This window comes from Helianthus annuus, chromosome 4 (genome assembly GCF_002127325.2).
Source record: "Helianthus annuus cultivar XRQ/B chromosome 4, HanXRQr2.0-SUNRISE, whole genome shotgun sequence".
Lineage (NCBI taxonomy): Eukaryota > Viridiplantae > Streptophyta > Magnoliopsida > Asterales > Asteraceae > Helianthus > Helianthus annuus.
The window spans coordinates 178,961,475-178,968,288 of NC_035436.2; the positions used below are offsets into that span (position 1 = coordinate 178,961,475).

A 6,814-nucleotide genomic window follows, 5' to 3' on the forward strand; every position below is an offset into this window, starting at 1 on the left:
GGGTTAATGACCATGTCCCGGATATCCTTGGCATCATTTTACGAAATGGCCACGACCTCGAAACCCGGGTGTAGGCGTACACCCGGTATGATGTCTATACTATTAAAAGACGTAGCCGATGGTTTACCCGCCTCGGTTTTACGCAAATGTGGTGTGTCTATTGATCTTTAACCCGGACAAGATCCGGGCTACTAAACGCATAGAAGGAACATGTAATTCGTTCACAAGATTATAATTTTAAATAATTTTCCCAAGTTATAAAAGAATTTGTGCCTCGTGCATTCAAATCAATTTTAATAAACATTTTTCAAAAGTGTCGGTTGAATGTATTTACCAGTGTAAACTGACGTATTTTCCCAAAAAGATTAAGTGCAGGTACTACACGTAATCGGCTGGCAATATCTCCTTAGCATCTTAAGAAGTCTCGCAAGCTTGATGTCTTATCTGTTGAACAACATTTTTATTTATTTTGATCCCTCCTGTGGATACTATTCAACTACTTGTGATACATTTGATATTACAGTAAATGGTTGAATTATATTTATCTTTATGCTTCCGCTGTGCATTTATATATTGTGGTTTGACTATATTGTTGCCAACTACGTCACGGTAATCCCCCACCGGGCCCACCGGTGATACACGTGGAAATCAGGGTGTGACAGGTTGGTATCAGAGCCAACATTGAGTGAATTCAACACTACCCTAATGTGTTTAATCTCAGTGACACAATTGCACATACTTGAGTCTAGATAAGAACTTAGGACAAATTCGAATTGATATTCCAAGTTTGCCTTTTCCTTTTATTATGTTATTTAAAGTTTTAAAAAGCAGGAAATATGCCGCCAGTGATATTCCGAGGAAGAGGAAGGGGAAGAAGAGGCAGAGGAGAGATCGTTACTCATCACGATCACGAAGCCGGACCTTCAAATACGCGAGCTCCTTCGACCACGAGGAGTGAAGAACCGCAAAGGCGAAGAGACCTTTATGAACCTGCGAGGCATTCCACCTCGCATAGCTCAACGCCATCATACCGGCACTCATTCGGGCCAAATTCCGAAAATGATCCCAACAACCCGCAACCCTCCCTCATACCTCTACAGCGTTCGGTATCGCACCGAAATTTTGACGACCCTACTCCATACTTCAGAGGTCAGTTCAACCCAGCTGACTACATCCAGGAACCTTCAGGCTTTGTTCCGTTAGGGCCACAGGATCAATTCTCCGAAGATCATATGGACGAGGATACTGATCCGACAGAACCTGCTCGTGGTACGCCCACGCATCCAATAGAAATCTCTGACGGGTCATCCTTTCATGGTACACCCTATCAGGGACCAGATAGCTTCATGGTGTTGTTTAATCAACACGAGTGGTACCACACGCCACAGACATCACAACAGCCGCAACATCCGCGAGATCCCTCCGAGGATCCACATTTCGTGGCAGTTATGGCCACGACCTCGACACCCGGGTGTAGGCGTACACTCGGTATGATGTCTATACTATTAAAAGACGTAGCCGATGGTTTACCCGCCTCGGTTTTACGCAAATGTGGTGTGTCTATTGATCTTTAACCCGGACAGGATCCGGGCTACTGAACGCATAGAAGGAACATGTAATTCGTTCACAAGATTATAATTTTAAATAATTTTCCCAAGTTATAAAAGAATTTGTGCCTCGTGCATTCAAATCAATTTTAATAAACATTTTTCAAAAGTGTCGGTTGAATGTATTTACCAGTGTAAACTGACGTATTTTCCCAAAAAGATTAAGTGCAGGTACTACACGTAATCGGCTGGCAATAGCTCCTTAGCATCTTAAGAAGTCTCGCAAGCTTGATGTCTTATCTGTTGAACAACATTTTTATTTATTTTGATCCCTCATGTGGATACTATTCAACTACTTGTGATACATTTGATATTACAGTAAATGGTTAAATTATATTTATCTTTATGCTTCCGCTGTGCATTTATATATTGTGGTTTGACTATATTGTTGCCAACTACGTCACGGTAATCCCCCACCGGGCCCACCGGTGATACACGTGGAAATCGGGGTGTGACATGATGTTATTATTATAATTGGAGATATAGTTTTAATGTTATGAATAAATGAATAAATTTTAGATTATGTTCATGTTGAATTGTGTTTGAACATGTTGTGTTTTGTTTTTAGTTATTTAGTGTTTGAGTAAGATTTAGATGATGTTCATGTTGAATTGTGTTTGAACATCTGTTTGGTAAGTCAACAGAGCTTTAATAGTATGAAGGGTTGGTTTGATAGTGAACAGATGATAAAAAGATAAAACAAATGTTTAGAATTTGATCAGAAATAGCAGTTTTTTGAAGAATTTGTGCTCCTGCAAATTACAGAGAGTCAATACTTCGAGTTGTAAAAGGTCTGTTGTCGTTAAAGTTTGGCAAAAGAGAACATTTGCTGATGATGAAACAACTGTGTATTCTAACGACTGTTGATACTAACAGTGGTATATTATATAACGTCTGCTGTAAGTATTATTATATAATTTTGTTTATCAATAACAATTTTTTGGAAGAATTTACGGTATATTTTGGTTTTATAAAATTTGTGTTGTAGCTAAAGTCTGACAAAAGAGAACATCTGCTGATGAATAAATGTTTGAAGATGCAAAGGTCTGCTATGGGTCAACAGATGTGTACGAACAACAGATGATATTCAATCTGAAAATGCTTAACAGAGGATTTGATACTAACAGTGGTTGAGCTAATTGTAACACCCTAATAATTTAACATAATTTAAGCTAAATTTTTTTCATGAAACTTTATAAAAAATCAGAGTTTACAAAAACATTAGTGTTTTAAACCATACATACTAACAAATTTTTCCAAACATGTTCTAGATGGTGCATAATTCATTTAAAGACAACCCTTACTAGTCAACTAATAACTAGTTTAAAGGATTCAAAACACCAATAACAAAATTTATATGACATGTTTAAAGTTTAGACAAGATCATATTCAGTGCGGAAGCTTCAAATTGCGTGTTCGGTTCTTGACAAAATGCTTGATCATCATCCGGGAGAGATTCATCCATACCTAGAGTCAAACACTAAAAACCGTTAGTTTTGACTTTAATTTATAATGTATAAACAGGTTTTAATAACACAAGTGGCTACAAAATATAAAATTTTTGCTGGGCTCCACCGTAATTTACGGTATCACCGTAAATTACGGTGAACCTGGGAATGCTGTGGTTCTGCCGTAAGACAGTAGCAGAACACCGTAACATATTGTTGTCCACCGTAAATTACGGTGGAACCGTAATTTACGGTGGGTTCTGCACATTTACAATTTAGCTATTTTTCAACTTTGGAAGCTCATAACTCTTTACTCCGTGATCCGATTCAACCAATTCTTATTGCTATGAGTCCGAAATAAGATTTCGGACTTAACCATGTAAATTTTATATTGCGGAAACCGTGATACCACTAATTGGTTCACGAATTTCCTTATTACCGTTATTCGACCCACTAGTGTGTGTGCATAGCACCTCCTTTCATCTTTAAACCCGTTTTAACATATTTACCCAATTACCCGGGCTCACATACTTGGTGTTTTCACGCCAATTCCATGGCTTTGAAATTTCCTCTATGGCTATTACTTGGTTATTCGGAATTCAAACATTCCGTTTCAAACAATCCTTTTTCCTCTAACATTATTGTTCGACCCATATCCCGGGTTCTTATACTTAGATTCACCATTACCGAAACACTAGTATGGCAAAATTTATCAATAAACAAGATGTATGACTTTCAAGTCGCAACTCTCGTGACTCCTTTAAAACCATCATTTTGACCCGTTTTGCCATTTAGTGAAAACCATCACTTCAATGACTAACCCAACTAAATACCGAGTTCTTGTTTTGACCCGTTTGATAGTCGAGTGCACTTCGGCACTTATCGACACATCAAACGCACCCTTTACACTACGACATCAATTACAATTCAAACCAAAGTAATTAAACTCAATTCGACGAGACTAAAGTCGCGTACCTTCAAAGCGCACCTTTTCCGCGGGTATCACCTCCGGCGTGTCCACTTGACGTTCCGGATTCCTTGCCTAAAGAGTCCAATTCATAAAAGATTAGAACTCTTTTTCACAAGCTTTTACGCATTTATTCATTACATATTTAAATTTGCGTTTTTAGCAATCTTTAACATTTTAATCCTCACTTAGGCGTTTTATCAAACACCTTGTGGGTCAGATTTTTACATGATCTAAACCAAGTTCATAACTTGAATTTATCACTCAAATCAACTTCAATTAGGCAATATACACATATTTTAACATCAACAATTTCAGAGATTATCTCAAAATTTCCGTTTTCACTAGAATAAGAGTCTTAATCCTAGTGTTTATCAAGTTCTACTAACTTACTAATCACCCACTATAGTGATTTTGATTCCTACAACTAACATGCAAGATTTTTAACAAGAAATCATCTAGGGTTTGTCCCTAGACCTTACTTTACTTCCAATTTCATGTTTACTACACATAATCAAGCTCTACATCCGATTTTGATCACATACATGAACTTTGAATCGAACGAAATTGACCTAATTCAACATACCTTAGGATCCTTTTGACAAGGTGATCACGATTTAGTGCTTGAATTTCGATTTCTAAGTGATTTGAGGCTCCAATTTGTGGTTTTCTTGCAAACTAGGGTTTGGGTGAAGAACCCCCTGTCGCCCCTGCTTGATGATCGACCAGACACCTCTTGAAATGGGGTGTTTGGTTGATTTTTACTATTTTAGTAATTAGAGTTTTTATTTTAACATCTTTAGTCCCTCCACTCTCATCTAGTTTATATTCTTGGCCCCCTTTTAACTCATTCAAGTGTTACTACAAGATTCTTAACTAACTAGGTTATTTATCCTAGTTAGTTTATTCTTGTTTATTATGTATTTTATAATTCTAGTATATAGTTTTAAAATTTCGGGATGTTACAAGTCCACCCCCCTTAAAGAGGGTTTCGTCCCCGAAACCGAATTACGTACCGAATAGCGTAGGGTAGAGCCGTTGCATTTCTTCTTCGGACTCCCACGTAGTATCCGCACCCTTACGGTGTTCCCGTTTAACCTTCACTTGGTTGATCCTTTTGTTTCTCAAACTTTTCACTTTACGATCTAGGATTGCAATTGGCCTTACCGCGTAGTTAAGGCTGTTATCCACCTCGATATCGTTGTAGTGGACACGAGCAGTTTCGTCCGCTAAACATTTACGAAGATGTGACACGTGGAATGTACTGTGTACCCCACTCAACTCTTCAGGTAGCTCGAGACGGTATGCTACCTTTCCAACCCGTTCCACGATTTCGAATGGCCCGATAAATCTTGGACTCAACTTTCCTCTTTTTCTAAATCGAATTATCCCCTTCCACGGCGATACTTTCAACATTACCTTATCGCCCACCTGAAATTCTATTGGCCTCGTTCGTTTATCCGCATAGGATTTTTGTCGATCCTGAGCTGCTTTTAAGTGTGTGCGGATCAAGTCGATCTTACAATTTGTAGCTCGGATTATATCAGTCTGAGCTAACCCCCGTGGACCAACTTCTCCCCAACAAACCGGGGTTCGGCACTTTCTACCATATAACATCTCATATGGAGCCATTTTGATACTCGCGTGATAACTGTTGTTATATGAAAATTCGACTAAGGGTAAATGGACATCCCAACTGCCCCCAAAGTCGATAATGCAAGCGCGCAACATATCTTCTAACGTCTGGATTGTTCTCTCACTCTGCCCATCCGTTTGGGGATGGTAAGCAGTGCTAATGAACAGCTTGGTTCCCATTTGCTCTTGGAAGCCACGCCAAAAATCAGACGTAAACCGGGTATCTCTGTCAGACACTATGGATATCGGTACTCCGTGACGCGTCACAATCTCATTGGTGTATACTTCGGACATCTTTTCTGATGTATAAGTCTCCCGAATCGGAATGAAATGTGCACTTTTTGTCAATCGATCCACAACTACCCATATGGCGTCAAAACCACGGCTGGTTTTTGGAAGTTTAGTCAGTAGGTCCATCGTAATTTGTTCCCACTTCCAAACTGGAATGTCTAATGGTTGCAGCTTACCGTATGGTTTTTGATGCTCTGCTTTGACTTGTAAATAAGTCAAACACTTCTCCACGTACTTCACGATATCTCTTTTCATTCCGGGCCACCAATAATTTTGTTTTAAATCATTATACATCTTGGTCGCCCCCGGATGTATCGAATAACGAGATTTATGGGCTTCGTCAAGTAAAAGTGCTTTGGCTCCACATGTATTGGGAACCCAAATTATCCCAAATCGAGTTTTTAATCCTTGGTTGCCGTCCTCCAAGTCTTTTAACTGCCCTACTATTCTTTCCTTTTTCACATTCTCTTCTTTCATTGCTTCACCTTGAGATTTTCGAATTTGGTCGAGCAATCCCGATGTCACAATTAGTTGCATCGATCGGACTCGAATAGGCGCATAATCTGTCTTTCGGCTTAACGCATCCGCTACTACATTAGCCTTCCCGGGATGGTAATGTATATCACAATCAAAATCTTTTACCGTCTCCAACCACCGCCTTTGCCTCATATTTAATTCCTTCTGATCGAAGAAATACTTTAGGCTTTTGTGGTCGGTAAAAATAGTGAACCTTACCCCGTACAGATAATGCCTCCATATTTTCAAGGCGAACACCACCGCCGCTAGCTCGAGGTCATGAGTAGGATATCTCTTTTCGTGAGTTTTCAGCTGCCTTGAGGCATAGGCTATAACCTTGCCTCGTTGCA

General features: G+C 39.2%; 1 long non-coding RNA gene across 1 annotated transcript; it reads right to left on the minus strand.

Annotated features, from left to right (window-relative positions):
• Positions 1-2,773: 2,773 nt before the first annotated feature.
• LOC110935132 lies at positions 2,774-4,765 on the minus strand. The gene is made up of 3 exons (XR_002588891.2): positions 4,609-4,765; positions 4,031-4,097; positions 2,774-3,074 (listed from the first exon to the last, which is right to left on the minus strand). It is a non-coding gene; the product is annotated as an uncharacterized LOC110935132 (long non-coding RNA).
• Positions 4,766-6,814: the final 2,049 nt, after the last annotated feature.